At 43.0% G+C, this 17,748-nt stretch overlaps 1 protein-coding gene across 1 annotated transcript in view; it reads left to right on the top strand.

Annotated features, from left to right (window-relative positions):
* Positions 1–1,025: 1,025 nt before the first annotated feature.
* Positions 1,026–17,748, top strand: part of INF2 (inverted formin 2) — a 91,884-nt gene continuing 75,161 nt past the window's right edge. Inside the window, exon 1 of the mRNA XM_083349242.1 lies at positions 1,026–1,233. The gene's annotated coding sequence lies outside the window, so the exon portion shown is untranslated. The remainder of the gene's footprint in view (positions 1,234–17,748) is intronic.

Raw genomic sequence — 17,748 nt, 5'->3', positions numbered from 1 at the left:
TCTGATGGGTTTTGGGATTTTATCATGTTTTTTATGTTAATTTATCTGTTTTATTGGGCATTATGGTTTAATCTCTTCTTAATTTTTGTATTTTTGTATTTTAGTATTTTAGTATTTATTTGCCCTGTTCACCGCCCTGAGTCCTTCGGGAGAAGGGCGGTATAGAAATTAAATTAAATAAAATAAATAAAAATAAAATCAATAAAAAGTATCTAAATGGCAGTTTTAGAATGGGACAAGAGAGATATACAGAAATCTCCGAGCAGCCCTCCAAGTCACATGCAGGGTGCAACCCAGCCCAGAAAGTTATTTTAGAAGTTTGGTGTGGTGATGCGCAACTTCTCTCCCCCCCCCCAAAAAAAAAAAACAATATCACCGATTCGGATCGGCAGCTGCTCTCCGGAGTGAAAAAGTGGCCTATCACAAGAGCAGCTCTCTTACGAGAGGAACCGATGCCCCCCTTCCGCACACACACACACCCCCGTCCCAAAGCACACACGGAGCCCCGTCCAGCTATCCCTCTACACCAGCGTTTCCCAACCTTAGGAACTTGAAGATGCGTGGACGTCAACTCCCAGAATTCCCCAGCCAGCATAGCTGGCTGGGGAATTCTGGGAGTTGAAGTCCACGCATCTTCAAGTTCCTAAGGTTGGGAAACGCTGCTCTACACTACAGCCTGGAACTTCCCGCCCACTTCCCCAATGCCACCAGCCAGCAGAGCTAGCCCACATTTAACGAGACATTTAACGTGCGAAGAGTCTCGCAGTGCAACGAGAGGAGGCAGATGTGGGATCCCTCCCGGGGCAGCGGGCCGTAGGATGGCGGCTTTCGCTCCCCAGAAAATGCTGGATCACAGTCATACGGGGCATAACCCGGCTCCGCCCTGCGTGAGATTCAACCCGGCGCCCTTCCCGTTTTTTTTTTCCCCCCACGCCTCCCACGTGGGAGCGCAGGCAGGGCTGCCTTCTTCTGGGCTTCTCTCCACTTTCTAGCGCCAGTGCGCTGCCTTCTCGTTCGCGGGTGAGAAGAGCAGGCGCGGCCGGGAGCGTCTCTGTCCTGAGCAGCGCCCATCTGTGCGGGTTTCTTCTTCTTTTTTTTTTTCGCCTCTGTCCTCGGAGCCAAAGGGAGGGGTTTGTCCGCCAAGGGATGCCTCTCTGGTGATCCGGGGCTGGAAGCGGCAGGCCGTGAAAAAAGAAGGAGCGAAGGTTGGAAAAAAAAGAAGAGAAGCGCCGGGTAAGGAATGGGGGGCGCTCGTTTCTCGGGGACTGCCGAGGGAATCAAATTTGGCAGCGAGCGAGGGAGAGGGGGAGAGAGGGAGTGTGTGTGTGAGAGAGAGGGAGAGTGTGTGTGTGTGTGTGTGTGTGTGTGTGTGAGAGAGAGAGAGAGAGAGAGAGAGAATTTTGCTGCTTCTAACGATTACTGGGCGATATTTCTAGCTTGCTTGTTTCCCCCAAATCAAAACTTTTGTAGCGTCGCGAACTGTCTTCAAGGCAGTTTAAGAATGGAAGCATCTATCTATCTATCTATCTATCTATCTATCTATCTATCTATCTATCTATCTATCTATCTATTTATAGATAGATGCCTCACTGTCTCGTTCTTTTTCTCCATTCTTCTTCAACGCCTTCTTGCTTTGGGCAATCTTGGAAAGTTTAATTCCCCTCTCCTGCCTCCACCCAGCCGCCGCCGCCGTCTTTCTACTGTGCTCTCTGCGGTGGCTGGGTAGCCTGGCTGGGTCCCAATCTGCTACTTTCCAGATGTGTTTGTACTCTGTAGCTTCTGAAATCCCCAGCTGTTTGACCACACTGGCTGACGGTTATGGGAGCGTTAGTCCAACTTCCCTGATGGCCCTCAGGTTGGGGAAAGGTTTTGACATACTTTCAGACAGAGCAAGGGAACTAAAAAGCAATGTACCCTATTCTACTCTTTTTGTGTGTGGCTGAATGGAGCTGGCTGGTGTTCCATGGTTGCTAAGTGACAGTGTCTGCAAAATCAGTTGGTGGTAGTTGCTTAAAGTTCATTAAAATGGGTGCAAAGGTGTAATTTACTGCACACAGAGTGTACACAGAGTCAATGAATAAGTATAATGCACTTTCCTCCCCACACACTGAACCCTACTTTATCTGGATTTCCTTCCAATGTTCACTTTCATTTCAATTTCAATTCCAATTCCATTTCATTTCCAATTTTTGCTCTGCCTTAGGACTGCAAACATCAGAACTTTTCCTGCCATTCTTTCCCTCCAGGGCAGATTATGCAAACATGAGGAAGGAAAGTTAGGCATTGAAGCTGCCTTTGTCTTTAGGGGTTGGGTGTGTTGTTTACCAGCTGCCATTTTTGGAGAGTTCTTCTTCTGTCAACAGCAGATGCCAACACCTTTTCCCTACTTGACCAGCATGAAAAGTTTACTTTCAGACTACTAGCCATGGCCATCCAATTAGGGAAGTACTCTTAAGTGCTACATAACTATCTGAACTGCACGTAATCAATTAGCACAGATTGCAGATGCCACTGAGAGTTATTAATTGAATTTAAACCACCAAGAATATTGTGCATCTTAAAAACAACTTACTACAGCACAAAATTTCATGGATTACAGCCCAAAGCATCTGATGACAACGAACTTTTCCTATTTGTTTTAATGGCAATACTTGAAAATGATGTACCTGGAAATGATATATTTTCATCCCACATTTTAACTGAAACTAATTTCCAAGGTCATTACTTTCTTCAAAAACATTTTATAATAATGAAGAGGATGAAGTTGCTAGCCACGAAAAGTTCAATACTGTCATATTTCCTGCAGTTCTTCTGCCTTGAGCTACAATAGGGAGGGGTGTATGTGTGTTGTTTTTGGAGTCTCACATTCCAATGGAAGTTTATTCCCAGGGAGCAAATTGGACTTTCTTCCTGAGTGCGTGTGCATGGGTTTGCTCCTTCATTGTCTTCTGTGGCTTACAAAGTGCCAGCATGTTTGTGTTATCAACCACAACTGTTCTGTGAAGGCTAATTTTCTGGGTATTGTTCATTTTGCAGTTTCATTTTCAACCTATTCACAATTTGAACCCAATATCTTCAAGGAAAGACTCTCTGTATATGATCAGTCTGTCATCTCCTAAATCTTAGGTCTTCATAAATGCCTTGCTTTCCTGTATTGGTTATGGCAACCTTTTTGAACACTAGGTACCGGTTCCATGGAGAGAGATTTTTTCAGAGGGTGTGTGGTTTTGTATACTGCCTGCATCTCACGGATGGGGTTTGCTTGTTTGTCTGGACCAGTTGCTAGCATGCCGCAGACTGGTGCTGGTCCACAGACTGGGGGTTGGGGACCCCTGGGTTATGGGGAACAAATAAATCTGAGCAATGCCCTGACGTTTTGCAGATATATAGGACTTCAGTTTCCATAATTTCCAGCTAGAATATAGGGAAGACTGGATTCAAGAATCTCCTACCCAATAAGCTTCACAAATGGTGCACTCTGTGTACTTTTTAAATAGAAAAGCAGAATTAAAACATTATAATCATACAGGTAGCCCTCCACTTATGACTAGTTGTTTAACAGCCATTCAAAGTTACAACAGACTTGAAAGGGTGCTTTATAGCCCATTAAGCACTTCCAGCTATCATAACAAATGATGCCAATGCCCTCCTATGGTCACATGGTCTCAATCTGGGTGTTTGGCAACCTGTTTGCATTTATGACCACTTGCCAAGCATGTCATGATCATGTGATCACCATTTGCAATGTTCGCTATCGACTTTCCCAAAATATCAATGGGGAAGCCAGCAGGAAACGTTGCAAGCTGCTCCTGCATGCCAGGATGGCTCCCTCTAATCTCTAGGGGCTGGCTGAAATGGCTGCCTGATGGATGGAGCTGAACTCCTGAAGATCCTGAAGATCTGTACCCCCGAAGACATTATTTTCCATGCACAGAGGAGAGCCGACATCTTCTCATGGGTCATGTTCTGCACCCTGCCAAGGTATTCCTTTCCATGCTTGGAGAGAAGCTAAACTCCATCGGCAGACAACTCTTTCAACCAGTTCCTAGAGACAAGAGGGAGCTGAAATCTAGGCAGAGAGCAGAGAAGCAGCATAGTGAGGTAAAGAGTGCAGGATGCTCAGGTGGGTGGGGGAGGCCCTAGGATGCCCAACACAGGCCCCATGCAAGTGTCTCTCCCTGCTTGAATTTCAACAGAAAATATTTTAAGTTTCTGAGATTCCTGGTCTCCCACCCCGTAAGAGGGACCTTGGGTTCTTTCCCTGAGACTCCATCTCCATGATCACTTAATGGGTGGAAGTGCTGGGATTGCAGTCATTGACTAAAACAGTCTCATGGGCAGTCATGTGACATGTCATTTAATGACAGCTTCATTCAAAGACTGAGATTACAGCCCCAACTGTGGACATTAAATGAGGACTACCTGTAATAGGCAGAGGCAGATGGATTAGGCAATAGGAGCAGTAATGTCTTCCTCCATTTCTTACTACCATTTCAGGGTTCACTGCCTTTGGATGGGGAAATACCTGTTGTTAAATCCAGTCTACAACATGTAATCATGTTTATTCATGCTCATTAAATGTATATCCCACCCTTTTTCTAAGAGCTCAAAGCTGCTCATTTGGGGATTTAGCTTCATTTTGATTCTCAGGCCAATCCCCCAGGTAGGGCAGAGAGTGCCTGGTCCAAAGTAATTGAGGGAGTTTCCATGGCTGAGGATGGATTCTGCTCCTAAATCATCACCTTAACCACTACATTGGTTTAACAGCTTTGAATGGCCATTTAATCAACAGATGGGAAATTTCTTCATGGCACAGGATACATTATTATTTTTTTCTTATTATTTCAGGCTCCAGGGATTTACAAAGGTCATACAATATCTGGTGATATAGTGATGACTCCCAAGCCCATTACAAAAATTTCCCTTTTTTTCCATTTGTCCTGAGCAGTATACTGAAATTGGTGTAAGCCTCACAAGCCTCATTGTTGGTTGTGTCACTTTAGTAACACATGCAAAAATAGTTGAGGTCTATTTGCAGTCAGTGGTTGTGGTTGTCCATCTTCATCTGGCTCAGTATGTCGTATTCTGACATAGCCTTCTTGGTTACCAGTTACAAGTGTTTTTTGAACCTAGTGTTGAAGATGTCCAGGACTGAATTTTAACTTGCTTTCTGGGAGCTTGTTTCCTTTTGTGTAATATCAAAAAATAATGTCTCCTTAAATCAAATTCAACTCTTGGTGATTTCATAGATGTGGCAAAAGGAGGTGCCATTGACTCCTTGGATGGTTCTGTGTCTTCCCTATCTAATCCAGGGGTCCCCAACCCCCAGTCCATGGACCAGTGCTGGGCCGCAGCATACCAGCAACCGGGCCACACAAACAAGTGAAGCCCCATCCACTGGATGCAGGCAGCACATGAAACCAAATGGGTGTTCTTGCTTCCAGTCAAATACGAATTAGGTCAGACATCAGTTAGCTCTTTTGAGATGAATCAAGATCAGTTCAGGGCTGTTGTCTACTATGTCAATTATATTATTTATTTATTTTATTTTATTTAGTTATATTTATATACCGCCCTATTCCCTGAGGACTCAGGGCGGTTTACAGGGAATTAAAAATCCAAAATACAAAAATTAAAAACCCAATTAAAAAATATTAAATTAACCCTGTAGTCAGTTAAAAAACCCCAAATTAAAATTTCCTCCTCAGTCTGGGCCCGAGAGCTCGAAGAGCCAGGTCTTCAGGCCCCGGCGGAATGATCGGAGGTCGGGGGCAGTCCTCAGCTCCACCGGCAGCTGGTTCCAGAGGGCAGGCGCTCCCACCGAGAAGGCCCTATCCCTGGGTGTCACCCGCCGGCAATCTCTCACCGGCGGAACCCTGAGCAGACCCTCCCTGTGGGAGCGCACTGGGCGAAGGGCGTTTGATGCCGGCAGCAGGTGTTCCCTCAAATAACCCGGACCCAGGCCATGTAGGGCTTTATAGGTGATAACCAGCACCTTGAATTTCACCCGGAGGGCAACCGGAAGCCAATGCAGCTCGCGGAGTAGAGGTGTTACATGGGAGTATCGGGAAACCCCCATTACAACTCGCGCGGCCGCATTCTGCACCAGTTGAAGCCTCCGAGTGGTCTTCAAGGGCAGCCCCATGTAGAGAGCGTTACAGTAGTCCAAACGGGAGGTCACAAGCGCATTATGTTCATAGCTCATTAGGGACTAGGCATTAATTAGTATTTAATATTTTATTTTATTGATTTGTTGCTTTTCAGATTTTAATGTTTTTAAGCAAACTTCTACTTTCCCAGAAAACTTTGGCTGGTTTATTTATAAGATTTATAAAGTCACCAGACTAAAATAGTTTGATTCTGGGAAGCATTCAGTATAAAAACAAACTGCAAACAAAGAAAGAAAGAAAAATGCAAAATATAAATACAAAATATAACATGATGGCCAAGAAAACAACCCTTAGGAAGAAACTCCCAATCAACTGTCCCCCTAACGCCTGGGGGAATAGCTAAGTCTTAAGGGCTTTTCTTAAGGGAATTAGGGCCTATTGTATAACTGGTGATGATAACTTAGTTTGAGTAATGAAATGACTGCAAGAAAACAACCAAGCTCAGATAGCACCAAAGACCCCTCAGAACCAAGGAAACCAAAGAAAAGACACACTTCCTAGGTTTCATAAGATGCCAAGATTTTAAAAAACTTGGAGCAAGCCTTCCTTGTGGGACCTTGCAAGGCATATAGATGTTCTTGAGAGAAAGCAGTCCCTCAAATAACCCAGTCCTGTGCCACTAGGCTATACCTTTAGAGCAGACATGTCAAACACAAGGCCCGGGGGCCGGATCCGGCCGCGAAGTGGTTTCATGTGGCCCGCAAAGCCATCCTGGAAGCAGTGAGGGAACAGCCCCCACTGCCTTGGCCCTGGCCCAGAGACCCTCCTTCTGCCAGAGACCCTCAGATCTGTCCCACTCCTGCCCAGGCCCCCATAGGCACCCTTGATGCCAATGATGTAGAGCTGGCCACGCCTACCCAGTAGGCCATATGCACTCTAGCCACGCCCACCCAGTAGGGCACGCCCACCCTGGCCATACCCACCCGGCCCCTTGATGGCAACCGCAATGCTGATGTGGCCCTCAATGAAATTGAGTTTGACACCCCTGCTTTAGAGGTAATAACCAACCCCTTGACTCGCACCCAGAAGCTCGCATAGGCATAACAAGATATGCCTGTAACTACCCACCCTGCTACATTTTCTACCAATTGAAACTTCTAATCAGGAGACTAAAACTATAATAAATAAAAATTATAATCCTAATAGTTAAAATAATACTAAATCTTCATCATCGTGGTTGTAGGTCAAGGCCCAATTTTATGACTTTATTTCCAAAAAAAACCCCAAAGGCAGACACTATTGCTCAAGAATATTGCCCACTTTAAAAATTACTGCAGTATTGACAAGAATACTTTATTATGATTAACAGAACCATCTCCCTTAGATAACGAGCCACCTTGGTAGATTTCTCAGTCTAGGAATCTCTTTGCAGTGAATGCGTAGGTAATCTAAGAAGCTGAGCTCTTCTTTCCCATTTTGGCTGATCACAGCCATCTTTTCTTCATTCTGCACATTTGTATCCTAAATAAAAGCCCAGATCATCTTTCAGTGTACTTTTCGTCTAATTTGATCTTTTAATGCATGTACCAAGTTGCAGTTTATTTAAACATGAAATACAGTCCAAATAATTTTTGTGATGACATTTACTTTTTCCAAACATGATCAGTGTACTGTTTAGCAGCAGTATCTTCTCCTCTTAAAAATGTACCTCCAGATATTGCAAGACAAACTGATGAAAGAATCAAAATGCAGCTGCTGTGATTTCACTCATGGTGATGTTGGAAACAAATATTCAGGATGCTCTATTAACCTGACCCAATTGGGAGTGAAAAGTCTTGCGTAGTTGGTAGAAGTCTAAGAAATTAGATAATGGTATGGTTATTTTTCTTTGTTTGTTTTTCCCTTTCTTGGCAACCGAGGCATCCAGAGGAGATTGGAATTGGAAGGGGTCACTTTGGCTACAAAATACAACCTTTGCTCAGTGCAGGCGTATAGATGAAGTCATTTACTCTGCTTAAGCAATGCTAAGAAGGAGAGCCCAACACATTTCCCAGGTTTAATTTTTCTTGCTGTTGGAAAGTCCTTTTAACATTCAGCTGGAATCTCTGTTCTTATATCTTAATTCCATTGTTCCATAACTTTCTTCTTTATGAAGATATTTTTTCACTTAGTCTTTTTTCAAGATTTAAATGTATCCAGTTTCCTCAATCTGTCCTTGAATGACCCTGGTCATTTCCACAGTAGTGACATATAGCATCACCCAGGCATCATTGAAGCAATATAAAGCCTGCCCACATTATTATGCTGGCAAAATTATGGCTGGATGACTCCAGAAGATGTTATAAATCACAAACATGGAAAATGACCTTAGTTTCTAATCTCTTGATGTTCTCATTGCCCTTTTGTGAACCCATTCCTGTTTGACTGACTTTTTCCTGAATCAAGGTGCTCTGAACTAAACACACTGCTTAAATAGGGTCTGGCTATTAAAGCATACATTAGGATTATTAGTTCATACGGTTTGAAAACGATACTTCTGATAATGCACCTAAAATTACATTTGCCTTTTTTCAACCCTGTCACATTGCTGATTCATATTCATACTGAAATCAGCCCTAAATTGTTCCTCAGGGACTGTTCAGCAATGACCAGTTCATAGATAAGTCTTTTTTTTAAAAAAACCAGTTGTTAAAACTGTGCAAATATGGACTTCAGTCATACATGCCTTTGAAAAAGGCAAATGGCAAGGAGAATGCAGCAATTGCTGGGGAAACGGCAATTACACAGGAAGGAAGAAATAGCAGTGAACAGCAGTTCCTTGAGGTCTAGCAACAACATGTAACATGTACAGCTTTTAAAGAAGAGAGTGAATCCAATATATGTTATTTAGAAACTTTATTCTCTACCTAAGAGAGGGAGGCAGTGGCGCAGCGTGGGGGATGCAGGGGGGGCCAGCCGCACTGGGCGCAACATCTGGGGGGGCGCGCTCGCACTCGCAGCTCTCTGCCCCTGCCTGGCTCACTCACTCTCTCTCACTGCAGTGCTGGCTGTGCGAATCCGATCCGAGTCGCTGCCCACTGTGGAAGGGGGGTGCCAGGCGTGCGGTGCGGTGCGGAGAGAGAGCGAGGGACTATCTGGGGGAGGGACAGTCCACGGGTTAGGGGGCACAAATTACTTGCCTTGCCCCGGGTGCTGACAACCCACGCTACGCCACTGGAGGGAGGAGAGAGAGAGAAAGAGAGGGAGGGGGAGAGAGAGAGAGAGAGAGAGAATGCATTTTCAATAAGCACAGAGAAGTCCTGGCACACATGCCCTAGCTTTTGGACACAGGAGTTCAAACAATAGATGAGTGCAAAGAAAACTGAAAAACACTTGTATGTAACAGATAGAGCAGGAGAGGAATGAGGGGGAAAGGACAGGGAAGAAAAAGAGGACTGAGAAGTCAGCCTATGTGTAAAGAAACACAATACATTAATTTGGTAGGAGGAGAGTGAAAAGGAGAAAGATTGCCATATCTGTCCATTTTACACTCTTGGTTCTCAAAGACTGAGAACTGCATGGTGTCTCCTAAAAGGAGGGCAAGAAAGGGAAGGAGGTCCTTATCCATAGCTACTAGCTAGAGTTGTTTGGCTGACCTAGGGTTAGGATTCCTGAAACTACAATCCCCTAGGAGCTGGGGTGCGATGGAATGTGTACCTGAAGGGGGGAGGTTTTGGCCAAATCAGAGCTTTCCCAGAAAAAAAAACCCAGAATAAGAGACTGTATGCACTGTGCAGTCCTGAGCTGGAGGGAGAGGGGAATTCAGGATAACCACCACCTATAATCTCTCAGGTTATATCTAGTAGCTTAGAAAATTATAACTTTAATTTGGCAAGATTCTGTCTGTTAGGTATAAGCAAATAAAGGATTAGGCTTGATTAAATCTCACTGTCTTGTCTCTGGGCTGGGTCCAATATGGGGCTAGTTCATAGGGTAAGCATTGCCATATTCCTCCTGTGTCTGGCCTGGTCCCAGCTGATCAGTGAATCTTATTACTCTTTCAGACTGTGAAACCCAACTCAACAGGACATTCCCAGAACCTAGAAACATTTTGGTTCTAAGGTCTAAAGAGGCAACATATTGGAGGAACTAAACTCCATTCCCAGAAGATCAGGTGTTTCCTTGGTATCTGTTATATTTCGAAGAGGTTTTCTCCTGTGCAATATTGGAATTTCTGGAATGAGTGTCTTGAGACAAGCTCAAAGAGAGGGAGGATGTGCCTTTTCACATCTACTAATTCCAAGCCATGAAATTCCATGGTTGAGGTTTACTGCTGGTTTCTCGCAGATCTAACATTACGAGAGAACATCCATATTACTTTTATTCATTCATTCATTTGATTTACATTCTGTCCTTCCTCTAGGACAGGGGTGTCAAACTCAATTTCAGCATTGCGGTTGCGGTTGCCCTCAAGGGGCCAGGTGGGCGTGGCCTACTGGGTGGGCATGGCTAGAGTGCGTATGGCCTACTGGGTAGGCGTGGCCAGCTCTACATCGTTCGCATCAAGGGTGCCTATGGGGGCCTGGGCAGGAGTGGGACAGATGTGAGGGTCTCTGGGCCAGGGCCAAGGGAGTGGGGACCGTTCCCTCACTGTTTCCAGGATGGCTTCGCGGGCCGCATGAAACCACTTCGTGGGCCGGATCCAGCCCCGGGGCCTTGTGTTTGACATGTTTGCTCTAGGATATCTCTGATCCTCACAACAACAATCATTTGACATTCCATGGACTAAGAGATAGTGATTAGCTCAAAGTCTCCCAGTGAGCTCCTATAACTGAATTTGAATTTGAATTTGGCTCTCCCTGATGTAACACCTAAGCTACCACTGTGGTACTGAGTTTGCATTCTATTTTCAAGGGAGGCAGCTCCTTGTGAGCAGTGCTCAGTTTATCCCCATTAAATGCAAAAAATCAAGTGATACCATTGCACACGTGAACAATCTGCAAGTACAATATTAAAAGTAAGTGCCAAACTGTTGCAGGGAAGAATATGTGACTCAGTTGACAATCATTTATTTTGTATATCAAAGGTCCCGTATTCCATGGTCAGTCCCTGTCTGAAGTTCTACTAATCAATTTAGACCAGATAACAAACCAATTATATATGTATGTATGTATGTATGTATGTATGTATATATGTACAGTGTGTGTGTGTGTGTGTATTTAAATGCATTGGCCACCCAACCCCAGTGGATTCTGTCTGTTGCATTGCAAGTGATTTGTAGTAGATCAGGAAAAAAACTTCATGCACAGATAGCCTTAGACTTACTGGTTCATGGGGAGAAAAACCATACAAATACAATCAATTAAACAAACACAAGAAAGAAATTCAGTTTTTCAAGTTATGAAAGAGCAGGAGAAGAAAGAATTCAGACACTTAGATTGGATGTTTAAAGCCAAGAGATGGGTGGGTTTGACGTCAGTCCTCATACTGAAGCATTGAAGTAAAACTCACAGGGTTTTCTGTGGATAAAATAAGAGCAAGGAGATCCTGACTTCTTCCCTACGCTCCTTGTAATAAATGGGACAACAAAGCAACTTTAGAAATGAGTTCAGATATCCAGATAGATTGGAGGATGATAATGGGTGATAAGATCCTTTCCTATATATATATAGCCAGTGCATCCAAAAGAACAGTTGGCTGATTATGACAGTGGTAAGTAACTACCCATGCAGAATGGGGTAGAGCTCATTTTTTAGACTTTCCTAACTCGTATTCTAAAAACAGGCCAAAGATTAAATGAAAAAAGGGAAGCTACTCTCCGTAACATACTGGAGCTATACTTTCCAGTGAGACAGAATTGACATGCTTCAAGTCCCATTGATTAAACAGTCACCAGATAGGCCTTCTTTGCCTTCATGTCTGCCCTCTGGTCTTCAGATTCAAATGGTCTTCACTTTGGCCTTTGTTATATAAGCCCTTAAACGTGGCAGTTGTCCCAGGTCTTGTGCTAGAGAGCGTGTCAGACCCTTTGTATGATTTACTAGAACCTGTGTGGTTTTTCCCTGGACATTTGTTTTATATTGTTTTAAATTTGAATTTTATAAATGTTTTATATTGTATACCAACCAAAGTCACAATGAGGTTAGGCAGCCTGTGAATCTAATCAATCAATACATTTATTTATTGCCTAAGATGTTTAAACTTGAAGGGTTACATAATCTGATTTTCTGTTTTGTTCATGGCTCTTGCAATTATATTTGATGATGAATCACTACAATAAAGGGGGTCCCTCTGTCTTCCATGGCAGTCCTTTACTCTGACGAACAGCTTTTGTATACATTTTCTACATTTCAGGATGAAGAGTTCCAAATATCTTGAGATCTTGTTCTCTAAAACAAAAGTACAACCATAATTCCTTGTTTCTAAGACTTATATGAACAGGAAGTATCTAAAAACAAAGTGCTGTGTCATTTGACTAGGTAGCAGTATTTCAGAGCACTACTGAGGGACATGAAAGTATAGAAAATGTGAATGATTTATTTGAAGGATTAAATACTGTATCAGAGGATAATCTTCTTTGACATTAATCATTCTCAGTTTCTTTTAATTAATAAATTTGACCTGTTCCCTAGCAGAACCACTGTTAATCCATTTCTTGTTGCTCTAGTTTGGCCTAGATCAGGGGTCTTCAAACTTGGCCCTTATATGACTTGTGGACTTCAACTCCCAGAATTCCTCAGCCAGCCTTGGAATGTTAACAAAGAGCAGTTTTGCAGATGGGCCCAAGGGATTGGGGAGATTTGTTGAGTAAGGAGAAAGAAAAAAAGAAAGAAAGAAAGAAAGAAAGAAAGAAAGAAAGAAAGAAAGAAAGAAAGAAAGAAAGAAAGAAAGAAAGAAAGAAAGAAAGAAAGAAAGAAAGAAAGAAAACTATTCTTGTATAACGGACTTTTTCAGTAATTGTTTCCAAATGCCAATGAGGGTGGATGGGGGTCTGATTTACAGAGCCTGCTATAGAAACTGGAATAAAACAGGGTATGTGTGTGCCTTTGTTCACCCACTATTCAGTCATTGCAACTGTTGGAGTGATTGCTTTTGAATGGAATCATAGATATGGTTAAAGAGCACAATTAGTCAGCTTTGTCCTTTTTCTTCCCTGGGTAAATAAAACGTAAGCAACTTTATGGGCTGATGCAGAGAACAATAATACATCCTAGCAATTTATTTCTACAGTGTAATAGAAAAAATTCTTAAATACCAAAATCTCAAACAGCTGGAGCACTAAGTTCAAAAAGCGTTAGCATCCAGAAATGCATGCATTCTGCTCTAATTAAGTTAAAGGTAATCCTCAATGACCAGTTGCTTAACGATCCATTACAAACTACCTGAAAAAGATCTAGAACTGCAAATCTAGAACTGCAAATCTATCCACGTTTGAAGTTTGCAAAAGAGCACCTGGATGTTCCACAGCACTACTGGCAAAATATACTGTGGACAGATGAAACCAAAATTGAGTTGTTTGGGAAAAACACACAACACTATGTGTGGAGAAAAAAAGGCACAGCACACCAACATCAAAACCTCATCCCCACTGTAAAACATGGTGGAGGGAGCAACATGGCTTGGGGCTGCTTTGCTGCCTCAGGGCCTGGACAGATTGTGGTCATTGATGGGAAAATGAATTCCAGAGTTTATCAGGACATTTTGCAGGAAAGCGTACAACCATCTGTCCACCAACTGAAGCTCCGCAGAGGATGGGTGATGCAACAGGACAATGACCCAAAGCATACAAGTAATTCAACAAAACAATGGCTTCAACAGAACAGAATACGCCTTCTGGAGTGGCCCAGTCAGTGGCCCACTCAACCCGATTGAAATGCTGTGGCATGACCTTAAGAGAGCGATTCACACCAGACATCCCAAGAATATTGCTACACTGAAACAGTTTTGTGCAGAGGAGTGGTCCAAAATTACTCCAGATCGTTGTGCAGGTCTGATCTGCAACTACAGGAAACGTTTGGTTGAGGTTATTGCTGCCAAAGGAGGGTCAACCAGTTATTAAGTCCAAAGGTTCACATACTTTTTCCACCCTGCACTGTGAATGTTTCCATCTTATCTTCAATTAAAACATGACAACAGCTAATGTTTGTGTAGTATTTTTAAGCAGACTGTGTTTTTCTATTGTTGTGACTTACATGAGGTTTAGAGCGCATTTTATGGCCAATTCATGCAAAAAACCACATAATCCCAAAGGGTTCACATACTTTTTCTTGCAACTGTATCATTGCTCCATGTATGGCAGACTGCTCCCAAGATGAAGGCTCCATTTGTCAGAGCCTGTCCTCCATAAATAGCAAATAGTCCATCTCATAGCAAAGAGAGGAAGGAGTTTAGGTGAACATTAAATTCAGCAGTCCATCTGCATTTAAAAAACAAATGCCACTCTTTTGAAGACAGCAAAGTCCACATTTTGGACGTAGAGGACCACTGGTTTGAAAGAGGGGTCAAAGAGACCATCTATGTCAGACATGTCAAACACAAGGCCCGGGGGCCGGATCCGGCCCGCAAAGTGGTTTCATGTGGCCCACAAAGCCATCCTGGAAACAGTGAGGGAACGGCCCCCTCTGCCTTGGCCCTGGCTCAGAGACCCTCCTTCTGCCAGAGACCCTCAGATCTGTCCCACTCCTGCCCAGGCCCCCGTAGGCACCCTTGATGCGAACAATGTAGAGCTGGCCATGCCCACCCAGTAGGCCATACGCACTCTAGCCACGCCCACCCAGTAAGCCACGCCCACCCAGGCCATACCCACCCGGCCCCTTGAGGGCAACTGCAATGCTGATGCGGCCCTCAATGAAATTGAGTTTGACACCCCTGATCTATGTCAACATTGAATAGCCTTCTCTCAATAGAGGGGAAGGAAACGACATCATCTATCTCCGGTCTACAACACTGTCCTTTCAAGAAGGCTCCACACCCATTTGCACCACTCAGGTGACATTGAGGACACAGATAAACCTTCAAGTGGCCCCAACAACTCTCTAAAAGAATGCAACTGACCAGCTGTCTGCATGAATATAAATCCTTCCATTCCCCACCATCCAGTCAGAGCTGAAGAAGCTTCTTAGACGAGAAGCCAAATGTCTTCAAAGAAAAACAGGAAAGCCCAATTGCCTCTTGAAAAAGGCACCTTTGAGACAACCACGACCTGGATGACTGAGAATCTCCATAGATGTGAACCCTAAATGTGCAGGAAAGGCAGGCTGACCAGACTGAACTCTAGCCAGATATGCAAAATGTTCCATGTTTTTTTTTTTTGCCTTATTCTTGATGAAACCAGCGGGCTGGATTTTATTTAATTTGCAGCAATTCATCAGCAACCTTTTGTTTTGGGGAAAAATGTTTTCAATCAATTATCTCAAAATTATATCTTGCAAGTGCTCATCGTGTCAGAACCTGCATAATCCCTAAACCTATCCTGTTGATCAGGTATTGGCTTCGACTAGTAATTTTCTAATTTACTACAATATGGAGGGCATTCTATCTTGGCATAAAAGTAGTGAATTTCATGCTCACCTGGACACATCATTTCCTGGAATTGCACAGCAGCTGCAGAAGAAAACCACACAAGCCCAGTAAAATACAGAATTCCTTTTAGATATTTCTGACAAGTGCTATGTACATACCGTACTCCAAACCAGATTTTTCCCTTTGAAGCCTAAGCATTACACAATCTATTGCTCACTGGCTGAAAACAAAGTGCTTTTTTCATGCTAGCATTCAAGTAGCTACTTGGTCTTTCAATCTCATCATTACAAGTTTCACAAGGGCCCACTTTTGAACATTAATGTAAAATGTAAACAGGATAGAGAAAATTCACCACCTAGTAATTTATTAAGTGATGAAGCTCTCTTACAGTAAAAATAAAAGACATGCTTCTGAAAACAACCACCTTTTATTTTAATATGCATCCTCTTCCTTCTGTGCCTGCTGAGATAACAACCATTTTTAAGTTAGCCCAGCCATTTCTGGTTTGTCTTGATAGTGGGAAATACCCTGCTTGTTTTCAGTTTGATTTTTTAATAAATGTTGCATCTCTTTTTCCTTTGCTAAATGTTGGTTGAGATATTCTTAGCTCTTTTTACATGCTTATCTCACTGGGATGCAGCCCAGGAAAGGATATGTTTGCCTTCTTTCCCTTCTGCCTTCCCTGTCTTGCTTTGGTTTTGCTTCATCTATTAGGCAGGGCAGGGGTCAGCAACCTGAAACAGTGAAAGAGCCACTCGGAACCGGTTCCCTCACAAAAGGAAAAACTGGGAGCCGCAAAAAATGTGTGCACATGCGCATACATGCGCAGAACAGGGTTTGAAGAGTGGAGCCAAGGCGAGATATGCACCTACCCTGCATATTTGAATTGATTGGTTGAACTTTTTTAGTCCCACTTTTTTGGGGGGGGACTGCACATGGCAGAGGCTCCGGAGCCGCGGGTTGCAGACCTGTGAGGCAGGGCAACCCAGTGGAAGGATTCATTTGCATTCTGCATGATAGGCTATATATGTTATAGCAGCAGAAATGGGCCGAGTTCCTGACCTCATCCCAAGAGTTGAACACAAGGACTTCTTGAAGTCAAGGTTGACTCTTTGTGACAGGTTGTGCACTGGTTGTTAACCTTACAGAAGTGATTTAGCAATGCATTTTTTCTGTATTGTTTACATTTTTCCAGCCTAACAGCCCTGCTATTCTCAAGTAGTCTCCAAGTTCTAATTTTATAGTCTAAAATCCAATCTAATAAATCAGTTTTTCAGGTCTACAAACAGCCCTTCAATTCCCAAGTGGTCCCAATCTAAGTCTTAATTACAGCCCACCCTGTTTAGAGCTGAGATCAGTCTAATCAGTCTTTTTCAAACTTAGCAACTTTAAGATGTGTGCATTTCAACATCCAGAGCTTCCAGAATTTTCAGCATGGTGGTTGGGGAATTCTGGGAGTTGAGGTTCACACATCTTTTTTTCACAGTCAAGTGTGAAACTGAGCTAGATTGTGCAAGTAACTAATGTTTTGGCTTAATTTGCTTTCAACTGGCTTTACCCTGACCTCCCACAACAATGCCTCCTAATACTAATGTTTCTTCCATCATCAATCACTCCAAAGTGCAGTTCATTTGTTGCTCACCATACTGCCGGGGCTGGTTCTATGCCTGATTCATATCTCTTCCTTGTTTCCTTTCTGTACTTTTAAACTTTTTCTCCTAGGGAATGCTAGGATCTGTCTTTGTATTAGAAACCTGCTGGAAATTTGTGGCATTTCTAAGTATCAATGCAGAGTACTTCCTAATTGTTTTGTTCTGCAGTTTATTCTGACAAAAATAAATAAGAGAGAAGAATATGAATCAGTCAACTAGTTTTTCACTTATAACCTTGGTGGGTCCCATTCCCATACTAGTTGAAAAAAAATTGTAAAGGATCATATTCAAATGTCAATTTTTTTACACTTGCTTATTTGCCATTCACATTTTTTAATAATTCCCTTAGCATATGGTATATTTTTCAATAATCTTCTCTATCCTTTCTTTAATGTGTGCTTTTTTAAAATGGTCTATTGCATGGCAAAAACCACATTTTGAAGAATACCGTATATACTTGAATATAAGCCGACTCGAATATAAGC

The sequence above is a fragment of the Vipera ursinii genome (assembly GCF_947247035.1).
Source record: "Vipera ursinii genome assembly, chromosome: 1".
Classification (NCBI taxonomy): domain Eukaryota; kingdom Metazoa; phylum Chordata; class Lepidosauria; order Squamata; family Viperidae; genus Vipera; species Vipera ursinii.
The sequence above is the reverse complement of the archived record's forward strand: the minus strand, read 5'-3'. Positions and strand labels throughout refer to the sequence as shown.